The following is a 21,621-nucleotide window of genomic DNA, read 5'->3' on the forward strand; positions in this document are numbered from 1 at the left end:
TGCTTGTTTCGCTGTGTCTCTCTCTGTGCCAAAGAAATGAAATCTTTAAAACAAAAAGAAGCCTTTGACACAAGAGTACATACTGTATGATTCCATTCATAAGAAGTTCTAGCACAGGCAAAATTGGTCCATGGTGGAAACAAATCCAAACAGTGGTTGATTCTGAGGGAGTCCTCCTCCCTCGCTCTCTCAAAAGAGATACAAAAATTAAAGATAAATAAAAAATAAAATATATCAAAAAAAAAGAAAAGATAGGGGATGCCTGGGTGGCTCAGTGGGTTAAGCCTCTGCCCTCAGCTCAGGTCATGATCCCAGGGTCCTGGTATTGAGCCCCACATCAGGCTCTCTGCTCAGTGAGGAGCCTGCTTCTCCCCCTGCTTGTGCTCTTCTTTCTCTCTGATAAATAAATAAGTAAATAAAATCTTCAAAAAGAAAAAGAAAAGATGTGATTAAGATAGTGAAAAAGCTAGCCATAAGCTGGGAGAAGTGTTTATTACACATAATAAACAAAGAATTAGTACCAGAATGTGAATGTGGGAGGATCACTTATGAATCCAATATTTTTTTTTTTGAATCAGTAATAATCTAATAGGGTACCACCTGGAGGAGGGGGAAGAGACAAAAAGTCAAATAGGAAAGAAATAGATAAAGAAAAGTACAGGTGCATAAATAAGGAAGCACAAATCACTCATAAATATATTCAGTGTTAGCCATAATTATCAAAATGCCAGTTTTTAAAAAGATTTTATTATTATTGCTTTTTTTTTTTTTTTTTTTTAAGAGAGAGAGACAGAAAGCATGAGTGCAGGGAGTGGTTAGGGGCAGAGTGGGAGGGGGAGAGAATCTCAAGCAGACTCCAGGGCCAGGATGGAGCTCAACTGGGGGCTCAATCTCAGGATCCTGAGATCATGACCTAAGCTGAAATCAAGAGTCAGATGCTTAACCAACTGAGCCACCCAGGCACCCCAAGATTTTATTTTATTTTTTCAAATAATCTCTATACCCAATGTGGGGCTCGAACTCACAACCCCAAGATCAAAAGTCACATACTCCACCAACCGAGCCAGCCAGGCGCCCCTTCAAACGCCAATTTAAACCACAGTAAGATATCAGCTCCTACTCACCAGACCGACGAAAACGAAGAAAGTGGATGATACCAAGGATTGGTGAAGACACCAAGCAACCAATGCTCTGGTCCAGGGCTTCGGGGAGCACACGTGGCTTCGAAAGGACAGGAGGTGAAGGAGCACACGAGCCTACGGCCTTGTAATGCTACTCCCAAGTAAACATCCTAGAGAAATTTACACATGGAGAGGATGTTGGTGATAGTAGAGAAAAGCAGAAACAACCCAAATGCCCATCAACAAGTGGCAGGGAGAAACAGACTGGGTACTAGCCACATGCAACAACAGGTGAATGTCAACAACACATACACACACGTATCAGTTTAAACAGGGATCCGGCCGGAGTCCACTGCCAATACCTCAAAGCATACAAAAATCCGACAATATATCGTTGAAGGATATAAACCTTATGGTAAAGCTATGAAGGACAGAAGGTTAATAATTATAACAAAATCCAGGTTAGTGCGTCCCCTGGGGGTGGGAAAGAGGGAGAGCCATTTAAGGAGAGGTAGAAAAGCAGTTCTAAAGGGCTAGCAGTGCTCTATTTCTTAAGCTAGGTAGGCAGACATCGGTTTCATTATTCTCCTTTAAACTGTACATGTATGTTTTATATGTTCTTATATACATACATTTCACAATAATTTTTAAGTCAGTAACTTCTTATATTCCAACATATCCAGTTGAAAATAAATGTTTAAGGGGCACCTGGTGGCTCAGTGGGTTAAAGCCTCTGCCTTCATCTCCGGTCATGATCCCAGGGTCCTGGGATTGAGCCCCACATCAGGCTCTCTGCTCAGCAGGAAGCCTGCTTCCCCCCCATCTCTCTGCCTGCCTCTCTGCCTACTTGTGATCTCTGTCTGTCAAATAAATAAATAAAATCTTAAAGAAAAAAAAGAAAGGAAGAAAGAAAGAAAAGAAACGTTTTAAAAAAAAAAAAATCCCAGGGCTGGGTGCCTGGGTGGCTCGGTCAGTTTGCATCTGCTTTTGGCTCAGGTCATAATCCCACAGTCCTAGGATTGAGTCCCTCATCGGGCTCCATGCTCAGTGGGGAGCCTGTTTCACCCTCTTTCTCTGTCCCTATCTCCTGCTTGTGCTTATTGTCCCTCTGTCTCTCTCAATCTCTCTCTCAAATAAATATAATCTTTACTTATTAAGATTGTATTTATTTATTTGACAGAGAGAGACACAGCGAGAGAGGGAACACAAGCAGAGGCAGTGCGAGAGGGAGAAGCAGGCTTCCCACTGAGCAGGGAGCCTGATGCGGGGCTCAATCCCAGGACCCTGAGACCATGACCCAAGCCGAAGGCAGCTGCTTAATGACTGAGCCACCCAGGTGCCCCTAAATATAATATTAAAAAAAATTTAAAAATAGATGCACCGGGGCACCTGGGTGGCTCAGTTGGTTAAGCAACTGCCTTCGGCTCAGGTCATGATCCCGGAGTACCAGGATCAAGTCTGGCATCGGGCTCCCAGCTCCACAGGGAGTCTGCTTCTCCTCTCTCATAATCTCTTTCACTGTCTCCCTCTCAAATAAATTTTTAAAATCTTAAAAGACAAAAAACAAAACAAAACAAAAAAAACAGATGCACCTAGGTGGTTTGGTCAGCCCAACTCTTGATTTTGGATCAAGTCATGATCTCAGGGTCGTGGGACTAAGCCCCCTGTCAGCTCTGTGCTCACAGGGGAATCTGCTTGAGATTCTCTCCCTCTGCCCCTCCCCCCACCACTCCCCCTTCTTGTACACATGTGAGGTACACATCCACATGTGTATATCTTGTCCACATGTGAGTGAATGTACATGCTCTCTCTCTCAAATAAATCTTAAAAAAAATAAAAATAAACATAAAAATAATTTAAAAACCATGAACTAAAAAAAAAGTGTGTTGCATGTGTGTCAATCATCATTCTTACAGAGAAGCAAACATGTTAAATAAAATCCAGGTTATAAAATCATGTATATAGAATGATCTCAATTTTAAAACAGTTAAACAACAGTTATCTCTGGGGGTTGATAATCAATGGCTTTTATTTTCTTGCATTTCTGTGTGTTTTCTAAATTTCCACAGGGAATGTGAGTTATTTTTATAATTCAAAAGACCATTAGTTTGAAAAAGTGTTAGGTCGTGGTTAAGCAACATCAGGGCAGAGGGTCCTGTTCTGCACAACTTTAGGATGGCTTCGAGCCAGGTGCCCAGCACAGTCTGGGATCTGGAATGCGTGATCCCTGGGACCCTACAGACTCTACAAGGAACCCCTTTAAGGGGGGAGTATTTCTCCCCAGAGCAGGTGGGCATGACAGGGATCTTGCACCAGTGAAAATCCCAGCCCATGGAAAAGGCTGATTTGAGATGGCTCCAAAGGGACAGATTCAGAGGCAGAGCAACAAAGAGACTACCTCAGTTCAAACAACGGAAGACTTTCCACCTATGCCAGCTGCCCTTAAAAGCCAAGCACTAGGGGCGCTGGGTGGCTCAGTGGGTTAAGCAACTGCCTTCAGCTCAGGTCATGATCCTGGAGTCCCAGGATCGAATCCCACTGGGCAGGAGTCTGCTTCTACCTCAGACCCTCCCCCTTCTCATGCTTACACACACTCTCTCTCTCTCTCTCAAATAAATTAATAAAATCTTTAAAAAAAAAAAAGCCAAGCACTAAACAGTGAGCATGTCACGGTCCATCAGTGCTCAGAGATGCACTGAGGAAAGTCTCCTATCACAAAGGGGGTTAGACTAGTATTAACCTCTAATTATCTAAGTACTCTTCCTTTTATGGATTTAAATAGATTGTATACTTAAAATGAGTGAATTATTTGAGGTATATGAATTAACTTATCAATTTAAATATAATTAAAAAAATTTTAAATATCAGAGAAGGATACATTTCCTTTTGATCATCCCCACACACACACACACACAAATCTGGTCCCCTTCTCCCTTCCCTGGAGATAACATCTTTTATTATTAGTTTGGAACATATTTTTCTAGACCATTTTATATGCTTTTACATATAGATGTGTGCTGCATGGATGCGTACTCATATAAAGTATAAAGGACTATGTGTATATATTTCTACAAATAGCATCATAATCTATTTACCACTTTGAAACTTGGCTTTCTTCCTCCTATAGTCTTAGAGATTCATCTATATTATTTCATATGTATATATATTTATATATATAGTTTTGTTTTGCTTTAGGGGGGCAGGCAAGAGGGAGAGAGAGAGAATCTTAACCAGGCTCCATGCCCAGTGTAGAGCCTAACTTGGGGCTTGATTTCACAATTCTAAAAGATCATGACCTTGGCTGAAATCAAGAGTTGGATGCTTAACTGACTAAGCCACCCAGGGGCCCTTCATCTATATTGTTATATAAAGATCTAATTCCTTTTCTTTTTTAAAAAAAGGTTTTATTTATTTGAGAGAATGAGAGCGCACACAAGCAGGGGGAGGGGCAGAAGGAGAGGAAGAAGCAGACTCCCCGCTGAGCAGAGAGCCTGTGCACGGGGCTTGATCCCAGGACCCTGAAATCATGACCGGAGCCGAAAGATGCTTAAATAAGATACCCAGATGCCTCTAACTACTTCTTTTTCAAAGCTACACAGTACTGCTGGGTATGAACATTTGAGTTTCTTTAGCTGTTCCACCACCTGTGAATGTTCAGACTGTAGTTATTCGTGACTCCAAACTGCCATGAAGACTGTTCCAGAACTTTCCACCTGTGCACACAGGCTGGGGTTTCCTTAGGGCACATCCTGAGAAACAGAATCCTTAGGTCATAGGGCAGATGCATTTTTTATTTTAACAAATTGATGTCCACGTGACATTCCTTTCTAAGCCTCAGATCCCATGGCTTTATCAACCTGGTCCCTGTGAAATTTCCTCTGGTCGGTTTTGGCCCTACAGAGGTTGTTCTCCCTGGTATACTCTGTGCCCTGGCTTTGTCCCATGGCTCTTCCTTCCTACTCACACCATCACCCAACAACGAGATGGGCTGCCCCGCTCACTTCCAAGCACAGGCCAATTGGCCACCACTCCCGGCTACTCATACCTGGTACCATACGATTCCATTCATATAAAGTGCAAAAAAGGCGAAACAAATAGAAGGTGTTGGAAGTCAGTGTCATAGGTTCCTAGAGGCATAAGGAAGGCTCCTAGGAGGCTGGTAATGGTATGTTTTCTTTATCAGGGTGTTGGTCACATGTGTGTTCATATTGTGAAAATTCATCAATTTTGTTACGTGTACTTCTCTGTATGTGTGTCATACTTCAAGACTTAGCAACAGGACGCCTGGGTGGTTCAATGGGTTAAGCACCTGCCTTTGGCTCAGGTCATGATCCCAGGGTCCTGGGTTCAAGTCCCTCATGGGGTTCCTCACTTAGCGGGGACCCTGCTTCTCCCTCTGCCTGCTGCACCTCTACTTGGGTCCCTGCTCTGACAAACAACACCAACAACAACAAAAAGATTTAGCAAAACCAGAATAAAGGCAGCAGTGACCTTAGACCCAAGACATGAATAAAGACATGCCACCCCTTTGACTTCACTCTACCTGGAACCTTAGACTTCTGGTGACAGTTGGGAGGTGATACAAAGCTGGGTGCCCAGGTTCTGGGGGGCCATCTCTGGGGATGTGGAAGCAGGACCAGATCAGCTCTGGTTTCCTCCTGTCCCCCTCCACTCTATTGGGTTTGGGGAGCACTTGCTAAGCTTGGATGTAGCTGGTGGGGAATCGGCCAAGTCAGTGTAATGGCCCTTTTCTTGCTGCTGTGATGCCTGGGGGCAATCAAGGTGACGTGCATCCCTTTCTGTTGGTTGTGGGGTATCAGGCGGACCTGGAGAAATTGCAGAATCCGGCAGGTGCTACAGTCCTCAGCACAGACATCCTCAACCCTCTGACAGCCAGGCCAGCCTGGAAAGGGAGCGGCATTCAATGGGAGAGCATCTCCTTTCATACGAAGCTGCATGCTGCTAAAAATACCAGAGCACCTTATGTAAGACCAGAGTTACGCAGTGAGCACCTTATGTAAAGGCACTTAGTACACCATGGCAGCCCAACAGCTGGGGGATGCCATGACGACTGTGGGCAGTGTTATGATGTTACAGTGTGTCTGCCTGGCGAGGAGGGTGAGTGATCGTCACTATCCAGCCCAGCCTGACTCACGCTGCTGTGCGCAAGCCAGCAACGTATTGGCAATTTTCGTCTTTAGATCTGGCCATCCGAGCAGCTGGGTTGATGCTGGGGTTTATAAAGTGGGCTCTTGCTTGCCCTCAATCCCCTTCTCATTCACCGAGGATACATCCTGATTCCCAGAAATGCAGTGTCTTGGATTTAAAAGGGTCTCCTCCCCACCCAAGAGTCCCCTCACGGAGTAGCCGGGAGGAGTGGCCGATTGGCCTGTGCGTGGAAGTGCGCGGGGCAGCCCATCTCGTTGTTGGGTGATGGTGTGAGTAGGAAGGAAGAGCCATGGGACAAAGCCAGGGCACAGGGTATGCCAGGGAGAACAACCTCCGCGGGGCCAAAACCGACCAGAGGAAATTTCACAGGGACCAGGTTGATAAAGCCATGGGATCTGAGGCTTAGAAAGGAATATCACGTGGACATCAATTTGTTAAAATAAAAAATGCATCTGCCCTATGACCTAAGGATTCTGTTTCTCAGGATGTGCCCTAAGGAAACCCCAGCCTGTGTGCACAGATGGAAAGTTCTGGAACAGTCTTCATGGCAGTTTGGAGTCATGAGTAACTGTATAGTCTGAACATTCACAGGTGGTGGAACAGCTAAAGAGACTCAATCATATAGTTTGTGTGATACATCTGTGTACCGTGTGCCTGTCAATGGGTCATCCCCGCTATAGTCAAGTGTTCTAGCCTGTGTATTTCCCCCAATTTATTTGTCCATCCTACTGCAGTTGGGTGATTTCCAGTGTTTTGGCGATTACAAACAGCGATGTTACAAACATTTGAGTACATGCCTTTTCACCACAGCCTTTTGCCATTAAGACATAAAAACTGGCAAACTGGGGCACCTGGATGGCTCAGTGGGTTAAAGCCTCTGCCTTCGGCTCAGGTCATGATTCCAGGGTCCTGGGATAGAGTCCCGAGTTGGGCTCTCTGCTCAGCAGGCAGCCTGCCTCCCCCTCTCTCTCTGCCTGCCTCTCTGCCTACTTGTGATCTCTCTGTCCAATAAATAAATAAAATCTTAAAAAAAAAAAATTGGCAAACTGAAAGGGCACCTGGGTGGCTCAGATGGTTGTGCGTCTGCCTTCTACTCATCGTGATCCTCCGGTCCTGGGATCAAGCCCCGTATCAGGCTCCCCACTCAGGCCCTCTCCCCTACTTGTGCTCACTTTCTCTCTCTCTCTCAGATGAGGAAATAAAATGTTTTTTTAAAAAAATGGTAAACTGGGGCACCTGGGTGGCTCAGTGGGTTAAAGCCTCTGCCTTTGGCTCAGGTCATGGTCCCAGGGTCCCCGGATCGAGTCCTGTGTCAGGCTCTCTGCTCAGCGAGGAGCCTGCCTCCCCATCTCTCTCTGCCTGCCTCTCTGCCTACTTGAGATCTCTGTCCATCAAATAAATAAATAAAATCTTTTTAAAAAATTAAAAAATAGAGGTAAACTGCAAAAATAAATAAATAAATAAAAAGTGGAAAACCACCACTTTAAGCCTCAGTCTTGAGAAAGCCAACATAGCCTACCTTGTCAATTCATCCTTTCGGTCTTTAAACACTGTCCTTCCACGGGCTACACCAAGTAAAGGGCACTGGCCACAGGGGCCACACCTTCTAGTACCACTGCTGTGTGTCCTCCGGCAAGCGCTTCGCTTCTCGACACATCAATTTCCTTACCTATAAAATGGGGATGGGGCGCCTGGGTGGCTCAGATGGTTAAGCATCTGCCTTCAGCTCAGGTCATGGTCTCAGGGTCCTGGGATGGAGCCCCGCATCGGGCTCTCTGCTCAGCAGGGAGCCTGCTTCCCCCACCCCACTCTGCCTGCCTCTCTGCCTACTTGTGATCTCTGTCAAATAAATAAATAAAGTCTTTTAATAAATAAATAATAAAAACAAAATAAAATGGGGATAATAAAAGTACTTTGCCCTTCACCTGGATGAGGATGAAATAAGGGAACAGCATCTTAGTCAATGTCAGGAGCTCCGACCACTGCCAAAGGCACCCTCTCTCAGCCCCCGTGATGCACCCTGCTTTGGGAGGCCCACCCCCCAGGAGAGCCTAGCAAGACCCTAACACAGAAGAGGGCAGCGACTGAAGGCAATCTCAGCCATCTCCCAGGGGAGCAGAGTGGCACCAAAAAGCTATCCCCACCGCACTAAACCACTACCCGCCTCCTCCTCTCCATTCATTGAGGACGCGGTGCGATGGCCTTCACTCAAAATATGGCCTAAACCCAGGGGCACATTTCTAGAGTCATTATTAACGGCACGTGCCAGCAGTCCAGCGATAGCGGCAACCACTGGCCAAGAAACACATTTTTTAATGTTTATGCAAAAGAAGAGAGAGAAGCGTAGTATTTCGTGTTTTTAGACGAAGAGATGGAAAAAAGCCCCTCAGAGCTTACAGTACAGAGACTTAGGAGCAAGAGACTCAGGGCCTCACGCTAGTGGTTGCCATGGCAACCGTACTTCACAGCTGGAACTCATTTTCATATGACAGTGACCTGCAGAGGGAAGGAAGGACCAGGAAACTTCTGTTGAAGGTTGAAGGTGGTACAGTTTGAGGGGGAGGCGAGGAGTTGATTTTATTGACCAAAAAAAAAAAAAAAGGTAAAAGTGCCTTAGGGGACAGATATGAGCCTAGCTACCAGAGGGCCCTGCAGGGTTCTCTGTACCACAACTTTTACTTAAGACACACACGCAGGGCGCCTAGGTGGCTCAGTGGGTTGGGGCCTCTGCCTTCGGCTCAGGTCATGATCCCAGCGTCCTGGGACTGAGCAGGGAGCCTGCGTCTCTTCCTCTCTCTGCCTGCCTCTCTGCCTGCTTGTGATCTCTGTCTGTCAAATGAATAAATAAAATCTTTATTTAAAAAAAAAAAAAAAAGACACACACACACAGCCGTCCTGTTTCTGGGGCCTCAGGGCAGATGTCACAGCCTCCCTGAGTCATTTGCCCAGCCATTAACCATCTGTTCTGTTACAAAGTCTTTTCCTGGAGTCCCAAAGCAACCAGCTGACCACGCCACGGGCACAGCCCACGCACCTGGGCCAGGTGCCAAGAGGACAAAGAAGATTCCTTGGACGGAAGCACACGCTTCCCCAAATGGCAAATCCTAGCACTGGAAATGTCTTGGAAGTCAGGCCGACTGGAGTTCCAGCCTCTGCCCTGCCCACCCACAAGCTTTGCGACGAAGGCAAGTCGCTCAGGCTCTCTGGGTTGGTGTCCTCATGGGCAGGAAGAGACAATGATGGCAGAATTGAAGTACCCACCCCTCTAGGCACTGGGAGAATCTCTCTCTCTCTCTCTCTCTCTCTCTCTCTCACACACACACACACACACACACACACGGGAAAGATCAGCACACTGCCCCACTCCTAATGACCACTTAGTAAACAGCCGCTGTGGTGTGGGGCCAGAAAATCCTCTCACACACCCGCGATACAACTGGAGGCTGATGGTAGAGAACAAAGCATTCAGTTGGATGGCACAAACTGTAATGAATCCATCCATAACTCAGAGGTGGTGTAGACAGATGGTGATCCGGAAGGCTGGAAGAGTCTAGGCCAGAGGTGTGGTTTCAGCCAGACACTGAAGGATAATAGGGAGGTATGCCCAGATGTTTGGGGCTGGGAAGTCCTTTCTCAAGTGCTTGCAGGGACTTAGGTCCCAGGGATCCAGGAGAAAGGGAACAGGCCTCAGGGGCCGAAAGAGCCAGAGATCAGCAGCAGAGAACTGCACCAGGGGCGTGATGAAGAGGAAAAGCCAAGAAAAGGGCCCCCAGTGTGGCCAGAGGAGTCACGAAGCTTTCCCAAGGCACAGGACTCAGCTGGGGGTCCCGGAGGGTAAGGACAAAAGGGCTGACCATGGTAGGGAGGGAAGAAGCTGCAGGCCTGGCAACTGGTTGGGGAGAGTGAGGGCCCAAAAAGGAGGAGACTTCAACTCTGGGAGGAAGAGATCAGCTTTGTGTGGGAGGAATGGCTTTGTGTGGGATGAATGCCGAGCCTCTGAAGATTGCTGTGGGAGGAGGGTCAGCCACAGGGCGAAAGCAGGAGTCAGGGACCATCCATCTACAGGTGATGCAGCAGATGGACCGCAGAGGCCAGACTGAACGGCTGGCATCAGAGAGATCCACTAAAGGGCCTCAGAGCCTGGCCCGAGATGTTCAAGGCCTGCCATGGTAGCCGGTTCACAGAGGGGCGGCGAGAGGCAGACATACTTCAGGGAGAAGGGAGTATAACGGAGAAGGGAACCCCACTCCCGAGAAGCAAGTGAGAGCAGCTTCCTGGGAGGAGGAGGCCAGACTCGGATGCACCAAGTTTGGGGGTCACTGGAGCATCCGAGCGGGGCCAGGACTGGTGCTAGAAGTAGAGAGGGGGGCTGCCCCATGGGGCTGCTGAAGAAAGCTTCTGGGAAGCTAAACACAGCACCCCAAAAAACATCCCACTATGGGGGGGGTCCAAAAAAAAAGAACAATGGAGAAGAACCAAACAAGAGCAGGACACCCTAGAAATCACAGCAAAGCAGACTGCAGAGCAGGCTGCGTGCACACAGGGTCCACTCCCCAGGCGGAAGGACCAAGGCAGCAAACGAGCAGTGTTTGGAAACAAGATGACTTTCAGGAAAGCAGTTCCAGCAGAGCGGTGGTGGGGCTGGGCTGCACCAGGCTGCAGAGGATTAAGAAGGGCAGCTTGGAGCTGAGAGGCCGGCACCGGGTGCAGAGCACTTGTCTGGAAAATGTGACAGTGAGAGAAAAGAAGAAATGAAGCTTAGGCCTCTGATGCATGATTCCTCCCCGCCCCCACCCAAAAGATGAGAGGGCAAGTGGATGTCACAGGCAAGAGGATGAGGGGCATGGACAGGAAGAGCACGTTCGCTCAAGGTGGAGGGGAGGGAATAGAAGGTGCAGAGACTGGACAATAGCCCTGGATCCGACAATGCTCTTTAGCAGGGTGCCCAGGGCCACCCCTGGCTCCCCCAGCCCCCAGCTGCTAGGAAGATCAAAGAGTCCCATGAAGCAGCACAGGTGGAACCTGATCATTCAGCAGAATCCCCCTGGCCCTGATCTCACTGTAGGGTTTCCACTTTCTGCATCACACTTCTCCCTAGAACGACGTCAGGGGAAGGAACTGGGGGGGTGGGGTGGCGTAAAAGACCACCCAGATGGGAAAATCAGGTCCTCAGCCTTCCCCGAAGCCAGGCAGGACAAAAATCCCAGACCTCCCGGCAGAGCCCTTGTTGAACCCCAAAAAGGGGGCTTCTGCCCCAACAGCGCAACTGTCATGGGCACCACTAGGAGCCCCGAGCCTGCATCCTGAAAGCAACAAGGCACCCTGGATGGATTTCAACAGTTCTCCAAGTCTTCTGCCTGGGAAAAACAGGAGGGCCTGCCTGATGGCTGGAAGTGGCTTTCTGGAGGGCGAGAAAACAAACCCAGGGCAGGATTCCCACACTGAAAGACGTGGGCAGAGTGAACCAGAGGAATCCCGTCTGGCCAGTGAGAAATACCCGCATCCCGCACTCACACGCTCCTGGGCACGCACGTGCCACAGGGGTCCCACTCCCGACCACCTAACGACGGGCAACAGCTCAGGCCCGGGCCCACCGAGGCGCCCCAAGCCAATCACCCGGAGTGTGGGATCCTCACACCGAGGGCAGGTTGAGCACAGAGGAGCAGCGGCTCCGCCACACCCGGGCCCCTTTTGCCGCACGTGCGCGCCCCGGCGGGCAGCCGGCGGCGGGCGCTCGGTAAACACGGCACTTGTTGACTTGCTCGCGGGGAACGCTCACCCCAGCGCCGCCTGGCGTCTGCAGTTGCGCTCGCCGCCCACTCCCTTCCCCCACCCGGCCGCCCCCGCCTCGCCCACCGCGGCGCCCCACCCCTGGGCGCACCACGCGCTCCCCCGCGGGCCCTTGGCGGACAGCAGGCCAGGCCCAGGGCGCACGCCGTTCCGGGACGGGGGGCGCTGCCTGCGGCCGCTCAGGTCCAACCCGAGCTCCTGGAGAGACGGGAGGCGGGCGCGGCGGGGACGGGAGTGCGGCTCCAGGGCCTGGAACGCCCCGCCGGCCCCCGGGGCTCGCCCCCACCCGCGAGGCGAGAGCTCCCGGGTCCTGCCCGCCGCTCCGCAGCCGCCCCGCGCGCCCGCCTGGGCCCCGCTGGGAGCCAGACACACCCCCCCACCCCCGGCCCTCCGAGACTGGGCCCCGGACGAGGGGTGGCCCCACTTTAGCCACACTCACCTGGGATGGGGGGGCGGTTCGGCTCTGCCGCCGGGCGCGCTCCCTGGCTGCCCTCTGCCGGCCGCCCCAGGTACCCGGGCGCCAGCCCCGCCCCGCCCCGCCCCTCGCCGCCCTGGGACCTGTGGCCGCGTGCCGGGAGTCGGGCCTGAGGTCACCCGGTAGGCGAGGGCCCCACTACACAGCAGCTCTCTCCATAGGACGGGTGTCGATGGCCTCTTTTTGATATTGGATTCCAAATATCACTCTTTTCTTAAGGAGCTTCAAGTCCCCAAAGCCAAAAATGACCTAATCTAATAATCCCTGGACGCAAACGGAAGGCGGGTATGGGTTCTGGAGCCTGAAACAGAACCCGGGACCCGCTGGAGATCAGCATCCTATTTGTTCAATGAACGAATCCTCCACTGATGGAGGGGCAAATGGAGACAACGCTACAGTCACTCAAGGAAGCAGCAACAAAAAGCTAAAGCTTTCAACAGCCTGATGACTTGGTTCCACCATTTTAAGAACCTCTGCAATGTTCTCCATCTTATCTTCATCCACTCTGAGCCTCGAGGTGGGAGGGGGAAGAATGGAAGGCTACGCTAAAGTCCTTCAACCCTCCACTCTACCCTCCCAAAATTTATAAAATGATTTCCTGAGAGAACGCCAGAAATCCGTAGTTGAGTGATCACCAAATCAGAGCCCTGCTTTCCAGACACACAGCAACCCCAACCTGTACCAGTGGGAGACCTCCATTTGGGATATGGATCTTCCCCATGGGAGATGTGATCTTGGCCATGTGAGCAAAAATGTCTCTAAGCTAGCACCATCCACCAGACTTCCCACAATTACAGAAATGGCATACTCGGGGCGCCTGGGTGACTCAGTCGGTTAAGCATCTGCCTTCAGCTCAGGTCATGATCCCAGGGTCCTGGGATTGAGTCCCTTGTCTGGCTCCCTGCTCACTGGGGAGCCTGCCTTCCCCTCTCCTCCCTGCTCATGCTCTTTCTATCTCTCTCTCAAATGAATAAATAAAATCTTAAAAGAAAGAAAGAAAGAAATCACATACTGCTGGGCTGCCCACTAGCTACTTGTCGTAGGAGACTGATTCTTAAACTCCATTTAATTTTCCTTAATTTAAATCTAAATCACCATGGTAGCTAGTGGCTAAGTCTCAGTTTCTTTATTTGCAAAACAGACATAACAGTCCTACTGTGAGGATCAAATGACCCAAGCCCTGGCTCTTTGTAAAAAATCAGGGGTGCCTGGGTAGCTCAGTCAGCTGAACACCTTTCTTAGGCTCAGGTCATGGTCTCAGGGTCCTGCTGAGACCCCACTCAGCAGGGAGTCTGCTTCTCCCTCTGCCCACCCCCATGCTTGGGCGTTCTCTCTCAAATGAATAAATAAAATCTTTTTAAAAAAATAAATAAAAGGGGGGCGCCTGGGTGGCTCAGTGGGTTAAAGCCTCTGCCTTCCACTAGGGTCATGATCCCAGGGTCCTGGGATTGAGCCCCACGTCGGGCTTTCTGCTCTCTCCTCCTCTCTCTCTGCCTGCCTCTCTGCCTACTTGTGATCTCTGTCTGTCAAATAAATAAAATCTTATAAATAAATAAATAAAAGGAGTTGTTAACATAATTTTTATCACCATCACCTCACTAACCCTAAAATCTCAAGGCTGCCAGGATTCTACAGGCTCTACCCCAGCTACCCGCCCAAAATCCACCCTCCAGGAGGTGTGCCCTTCCTGCTTTTGCAATAGCCCGTGACAGAGCACTTATCCCCTCTGGGGGAAACTAGTTTCTCTTTGGACTGCTGACCACCTGGAGAAGATTTATCCCCAACACTTCTGTGTGAGTAGATTTTGGTGGATGACGCAAAGAAGTGTTGAGTTTCAAGAGTGCTCAACAGCTAAGGACAGGGTGAGGCCCAAGACAGCTTTGAAAGAGTCAGTGCCTTAAATTAGGGACAGAGCCTGCTTTCATTTCAAGTCTACATATACTTGTCAGGTATTTGGAGGATGCCCCATTACTGGGATTTTTCTGTTTTTTTCACAGTCACACTGGGACTAAGGATAGGAGGTAAGGATAGGCAAGGACCCATTTTCCTCCCATCATACTGATGTAGGAAAGATGTTAGGGTTCGAAACTGAGGGCCAAGATAGAATTCTTGAGATGTCTTTGGTGCAAAAAGGTATTTTTCTTTAAGCACGGGGACAGGACACATGGGCAGAAAGAGCTGCACCGGCATCATGAGGAGTACTCACAAGTTGGGAGGGGGTTAGAGGTAGCATAAGTCTCTAAGAAATTTTGGGAGCAAGGTTTCCAGGACCTTGAGATGGCTAGCTATTGTTGGGAAAATGCTGTTTATTACTATCTAATAAAACCTGAGTCATAGACCCTTCTGGTTCTCATGGGCCATATGGTTGGGGGATTGCCAAAACATATCTTGGGGGGTTTAGAGATGAAGGAAGTTTCCAAAGGAACTTTTACATGTTTAAGTAGACTTACAGGATCCTGGTGTGGGGAGTGGGGACTTGTCAGGCTAGGATTGCCTTTTGCCCTTAGCAAAGTATTAACATTGAGGCAGTTGAGTCCTTAGAGGAATGTCACTCTGTCAGTCTCAGGGACTTGTGAATGGGCTACAGGTAGTAAGGAAATTAAATAATTGTTTTCTTTTGCCTTTGTTTCCCACATCAATATCAAGAGTTTACAACTGTTGCCCTAATTTATCAGTTTTGGCTTTGATTACCAAACTGAGGTAGTGTTTGTAAGATTTCTTCACTCCAAAGCTACTGTCTCCAGGGAAGTCACTACGCACAGACCACACTTAAGGAGTGGGGTGTTATGTTTCCCTTCCTTTTTGGGGGGTACCTACATAATTTATTTGGAATTCTTCTGTATGGGAGACTTGTCTCTTCCCCCCTGTGATACTGTGATAGGACAAGAAATATATATTTTGGTTTTCTTCCCGACTCCTAACCAGAGTTCCTAAAACACTTCCAACTTCCGGAGTGGTAAGAACAATAGGGGCATCTTTTGTTATAAAATTCAGGTTTTGCCCCAGACTCCTCAAACAGCTCCAGAGTGATCAAGTGAGAGGAGCGTCTTTTCTCATTCATGACAAGCCCCTCTCAAGCAAACCTGAGTCTGTATTAAGGAGTGACTTTTGGAAAGACCCTAAGGATGCCGGAAAGATGGAAGAGCCAGTTGCCAGGGGGAACTAGCTGTGTTTAAAGGGTTGGAATTTTCAGCTCCCACCTCTGAGGAGCAGAGCGGGGGGGAAAAGGGCTGGGACTTGACTTACTGGTCAATGGCCAAAGATTTAACCAAATTGCTGACAGAAGGAAGCCGCCACAAAAATCCTAACTGAAAGGGTTGGGAGAGTTTTGGGGTTGGTGACCGCATGGAGGCGCTGGGAAGGTGACGCCGCAGAGACCGCACGGAAGCTCTGCATCCCTTCCCACGTACCTTGCCTAATGCACCTCTTCATCTCGCTGTTCGTCTGCATCTCTTAACATATCCTTTGTAATAAATTGGTAACACCTCCCGCCCCCGCTAATTTATAACCAATCAGTTCGAAGCGTGGGAGGCCCGGGCCTGTGATTGGCAGCTGAATGGGCGTGAGGGTTGGGGAGGCGTTGTGGGATTGAGCCCTTAATTTGAGAAGTCTGTGCTACCTCTGGGCAATTAGTGTCAGAATTGAATTAAATTGTAAAACACTCAGCTGGCGTCTGGCGACGAGTGGAGACTAGCTTGCTGTGGAAAAACCCATGCAGCTGGTGCCAGAAGTGTTATGTGTCTAAAAGGGAACAAAGCAAAAATTTCCTTCAGTCCATGTCGGGAAAGTGGGATTGGGCTGGAATGGCCCCCGCTTGTGAGAACGGCGTGCTTTGGGAAGAAAATGAATAAAAAGTTGAGGAGTGAGGAGCTGTGGACTCCGAGGTGGTCCCCGAAGTTCTGATGCAACAGCTGTGTTCAGTTACTCAAGGTAAACGGGGAATTTAGAGGTAGGTCCAATCCAAGGACTTAGCTCCCAGGATGTAGAAGGAAATGCAAACCAGTAATAAAACAGGCAAAATAGTCCTTTGGTTATCATTGGTAATAGCTCAAATGAAACTAGAAGAGAGTTCTGGGTTGGACTTTGATGCTAGGCTAAACTCCGATTTGGGTCTAAGTTTCAGTTACTGGCCTTGAAGCCATCCACCAAGGGAAAAAGTATGCAGCAACAACACAAAGTACTTCTAAGACCTCTCTAGTCCCCAGGAAGGTAGTCAACGTAGGGGGAGGGCAAAATCAAGAAACTGTTGAAACCAAGAGGTAATGGTGTGAAGGAGCGGTTACATCCTGTAGATGGGTGTCAGCTGACCAGGAAACCCTTTTTAAACTTTTTTTTTTTTTTAAGATTTTATTTATTTATTTGTCAGAGAGAGAGATCACAAGTAGGCAGAGAGGCAGGCAGAAAGAGAGGGAAGCAGGCTTCCCGCTGAGCAAAGAGCCCAATGTGGGGCTCGATCCTAGGACCCGGAGGTCATGACCCGAGCCAAAAACAGAGGCTTAACCCACTGAGCCACCTAGGCGCCCCCCTGGGAAGAAAACCTTTAATAAAATGGATGACATAAATAAATAAATAAATAAATGCATAAATACATAAATACATAAGTAAAATAAAATGGATGATGAAAGTAACAAATTTGGGGGCTATGTCTCTGTTTGGATTTTTTGTTGTTGTTGTTGTTTGTTTTTTAAATTTATTTTATAGAGAGACAGTGAGAGAGGGAACACAAGGGTAGGGGGGCGCAGGGCGGGGTGGGGGAGTAGGCTCCCTGCAGAGCAGGGAGCCCCACGTGGGGCTTGATCCCAGAATCCTGGGACCGTGACCTGAGCCAAGACAGATGCTTAATGACTGAGCCACCCAGGGGCCCCTATGTCTCTGGTTTTGAATGCTGCTGAGTGGAAGAGCACGTTTGGTGGATGCGGGACCCACGGGTCACTAGGGAACAAGCACAGACTACTGGGTACAGAACCCAGAAACATAGCTTCTTCTTCCCAAGGGAACAGCCAGCTTTCGGACTGGATAAAAGCCACAGTAGGGTCTGTTTACCCTGAGAAAGGGACAATCTGTGCCCCCACCCTCCAGGTAGAGCACCCCAGATGAAGTAGCAAGGCACGAGGGATGCTTTACGGTGACCCAGATAATCACTGCTGTATATGCCCATTGCTCAGATCAGGATAAATGCCAGGGTTAATGGGGTGCCTTTCACATGGGCACCCCATATAAACTTACTGCTGTCTAAAACTGAGGGACAGTTCTGGAATCCTTATCAAATTTGCTGCCTCGGCTTCCCCTCATGGGTCTTACTGATATTAGTAAAAACAGTAAATGAATTAATGAGAGATGGGGGAAGGGCAGAGCCTAGGCACCGGTTTAAGCATGGTGGAAATTTTTAAATGGCTATTAAGAAAGAAGGTGAGGGGCACCTGGGTGGCTCAGTCAGTTAAGTGTCTGCTTTCGGCTCAGGTCATGATCCCGGGGTCCTGGGATTGAGCCCTGTGTTGGGCTCGCTGCTCAGCAGGGAGCCAGTGTCTCCCTCTCCCTCTGCTCATGCTCTCTCTCTCAGTCTCTCTCTCAAATAAATAAATAAAATCTTAAAGAAAAAGGGTAATAAAGCAAATATTGATTAAGAGCAAAACACAGGGGGGGCCTGGGTGGCTCAGTGGGTTAAGTCTCTGCCTTCAGCTCGGGTCATGATCTCAGGGTCCTGGGATAGAGTCCTGCATTGGGCTCTCTGCTCAGCGGGGAGCCTGCTTCTCCCCCTCTCTCTGTCTGCCTCTCTGTATACTTGTGATCTCTGTCTGTCAAATAAATAAATAAAATCTTTTTTTAAAAAAAAGAGCAAAACAAAGAGGAATCAGAAAGGAAAATCATGGGACTCACTCAGCAGAGTGGAAATCTTTAGATAGCGATTAAGAAATGCTTGAATGAAGCAGACACTGATGGGGTTAAAACAAAGGTGTTAATACAGCACTATCAAAGGTTGAGTAGACCAAAAGGACTCCCAATGTTAAAAGGCCCCAAAGAAGTCCACTTTATTGAGGCACCTGGGTGTCTCCACTGTTTAAACCACTGCCTCCGGCTCAGGTCATGATCCCAGAGTCCAGGGATCGAGTCCTGCATCAGGCTCCCAGTTCTGTGGGGAGTCTGCTTCTCCCTCTGACCTTCTCCCCTCTCATGTTCTCTCTCACTCTCTCTCTCTCTCTCTCAAATAAATAAATAAAATCTTAAAAAAAAAAAAAAAAGTCCACTCTATTTACCCCAGTTTGGAGAAGATACCTAACCAGTTCTACCCAGCACAGTGGTTAGGTAGAATAATCAAGATTAAGATTGACAAAAGGGCTGGGCTGGCTCAACTCCTCACTGGGAACCCAAAGTTGTTGTTGTTTTAAAGATTTTATTTATTTATTTGACAGAGAGAGAGAGAGATCACAAGTAGGCAGAGAGGCAGGCAGAGAGAGAGAGAGGAGGAAGCAGGTTCCCTGCTGAGCAGAGAGCCCGATGCAGGGCTCGATCCCAGGACCCTGAGATCATGACCCGAGCTGAAGGCAGAGACTTAACCCACTGAGCCACCCAGGTGTCCCCAAAGTTTTTTGCACATTAGGGAGTAAATGGTCAGAGGGTGAAGAAATTAAGTTCCTGGGACCCCTTTGCATGAGAGCCCCACGAACCATGGTGCCAAAACCCATTGACAAAGCCTCCATTCGGGCCGCAAAGAGATGGAGAACATAGAAGTACGTGAGTGTTGGTAAGATTATGAAAGTCACGGGGCGCCTGGGTGGCTCAGTGGGTTAAAGCCTCTGCCTTCGGCTCGGGTCATGATCGTCAGAATATTTAAACAGGCTCTTATGTAAAGCAGTTGTGTCTTCTTTACGTGAAGGTTTTATGGGAATGAATATTGTATCTGCCCAGAAAACATTTCTACCTATAAACCAAAACCTGTTGATGGAATCCTAATGGAGGCCACAGTCAGGCACATAAGGATTGCTGGAACTAAGGTAAAAGTTTGTGGAACTGGAATGTTTGAACAGGCTTTATGTGAACCGGTTACATCTCCTTACCTGATTATTTATGATGAGAATGTGTTAGAGCAGAAAGCTAGTTGGGCTTTAACAGGATGCCTGGAGGCCAGCAAAGGGGGAATAAAGGCCCATTCCCAAGAAGGTTCCAACCTGCCCTGACGGCATTCCACACAGGAGGCCACAAGAAGCCAGACCAAACTGGACAGGCCCCAGACAAAGAAGGCCTGAGACTCTGACCAGGTAAGAAGAAAAATCACAAAACCCTGCTCCCAAAGAAATCCCCTCCCCAAGTAAGAAAGAGTCCACAACCTTCGTGAACAACTGTCAATAAAAGATAGAGACCTAAAGCCCTGGCACAGCTCTCTCTGGGCTTGCTCCCTCTTGCATCTCCAGAATCCACTCTCTCTTCATGTGTGCGGCTCAACCGCTGTCTGGTTCGTCCTTGAATTCTTCTCTTGTCACAAGAGTAAGACTCTCCAGTGACCTCTGGGGGATGGGCTGGGCAGTCGCCTCAGAGGCTGCAGTTCTCCACAGTCCACCCAGCAACAGATGCACATTGTGTCTGGTTGGGAAGTGTTCCCCCTACCTGATATTGTAAAGTAGAAGGGATATAAATCCCAGTACCTGGGTGGCACAGTCGGTTAAGCATCTCACTCTTGCTTTCAGCCCAGGTCGTGACCTCAGGGTCGTGAGATTGAACCCCATGTAGGGCTCAGCACCCAGCACGGAGTCTGCTTACAGCTCTCTTTCCCTCTCCCTCTGCCACATACTCCCCTTACAATAACTAAATAAAAAATTTTAAAAAGAAGGGAATTAACTCACCCTCAAGCAATATTCCCTGGACATGCTAAATGGGAACCAGTAAGCCTGTTTGAGCCCACACAGTGTCAAATAGAAGCTTGGGCCCTGCTAGGGACAAATTCTCTGTGTCATACCCCTGTGTAGGGTATAGACTGGGGCTTCAGGTAGAAGCCTGTGAGTGAGTGCCTTGGGAACCAGAGAATTTCCATTTGAAAGGGAGTGACTAGCTTGCTCTCTGACATTCATTGAAACTGCCCTTAGGACAAAAGGACAAGAAGTAATCTTGAAGCCTCAAGTCTGTGAGATGTCTCGGGGGAGGTCAGATGAGGCACTCCCTTGATGATGGCCAAGCCCAGAAGACTTCCATAACAGCATGGAAATGGTTTCTGTCAGATCATGCTGCCTGGGGAACACATAAAGACGCCGGAGTTTCTGGGGCAGGAGACCATCACCGTGGGGGTTAGGCTGAAGAAGACTTCTGGTTGTGTGTGTGTCTGTTTAAGAGACCATGTTTATACTTTAAGCCAATTTCTCAGATGGGACTTCTTGTGTCAGAAGCACAGGAGGGCTTGGTAAGTATGTAGACTCATAGGTTCTGGTATTGAATCACATTTGCACATGTTCTCCCAAGGACTCCGATGTACACCAACATTAACCCTTTCAGGAAGGAGTGGAAATCCACCATCATACCACTTAAGAGACAAAGTCCTCTTTCTGCAGATGCCAACCTTGGTTCTTCTTCAGCCCATGTGTAGAACATTGGAACAAACACATTGCTCCATTTTGAGTCCATAAGAACCTCAGCAGGAACAGTCGCATTGACCTTCCTTTTGAGAAAGACTCTCATGTTGGCCAAAATTATCAGGTTCCTCTGATCCCACTTCTATTCTTTTTTTAAAGATTTTATTGATTGATTGCTTGGTGAAGGGCAGAAGGGGAGGGAGAGGGACAAGAAGACTCTTCATCCTGTTGTCAAGTCCGAGGTTGGGCTCCATCCCATGATCCTGAGATCAGGACCTGGGCTGAACCAAGTGTTGGATGCTCAACTGCCTGAGCTATCCAGGCACACCTCCTTTGATCCCACTTCTTGAACTTTGCAACTTTGAACACGAACAATTTTGTTCACTCCCCTCATATAGAGACTTGAAGAAAAAAAACCTAGTATGGCTTTTAGTAGCCTAATGTCACCACGTCTCCAGGATGACCAGCCTTCCTTGAGTTCCTGTCTGAAAAAGCTCAAGGTTGCCAA

The 21,621-nt window shown here is 48.7% G+C and overlaps 1 protein-coding gene across 1 annotated transcript in view; it reads right to left on the minus strand.

Moving 5' to 3' along the window:
- The window catches only part of RPH3AL (rabphilin 3A like (without C2 domains)), a 142,255-nt gene extending 129,653 nt beyond the window's left edge, over positions 1 to 12,602 (minus strand). Inside the window, exons 1-2 of the transcript XR_004280426.1 lie at positions 12,520 to 12,602; positions 1,125 to 1,291 (exon numbers count right to left, since the gene is read on the minus strand). The gene's annotated coding sequence lies outside the window, so the exon portion shown is untranslated. The remainder of the gene's footprint in view (positions 1 to 1,124; positions 1,292 to 12,519) is intronic.
- Positions 12,603 to 21,621: the final 9,019 nt, after the last annotated feature.

The sequence above is a fragment of the Mustela erminea genome, chromosome 18, assembly GCF_009829155.1.
Source record: "Mustela erminea isolate mMusErm1 chromosome 18, mMusErm1.Pri, whole genome shotgun sequence".
In the NCBI taxonomy this organism is placed as follows: Eukaryota; Metazoa; Chordata; class Mammalia; order Carnivora; family Mustelidae; genus Mustela; species Mustela erminea.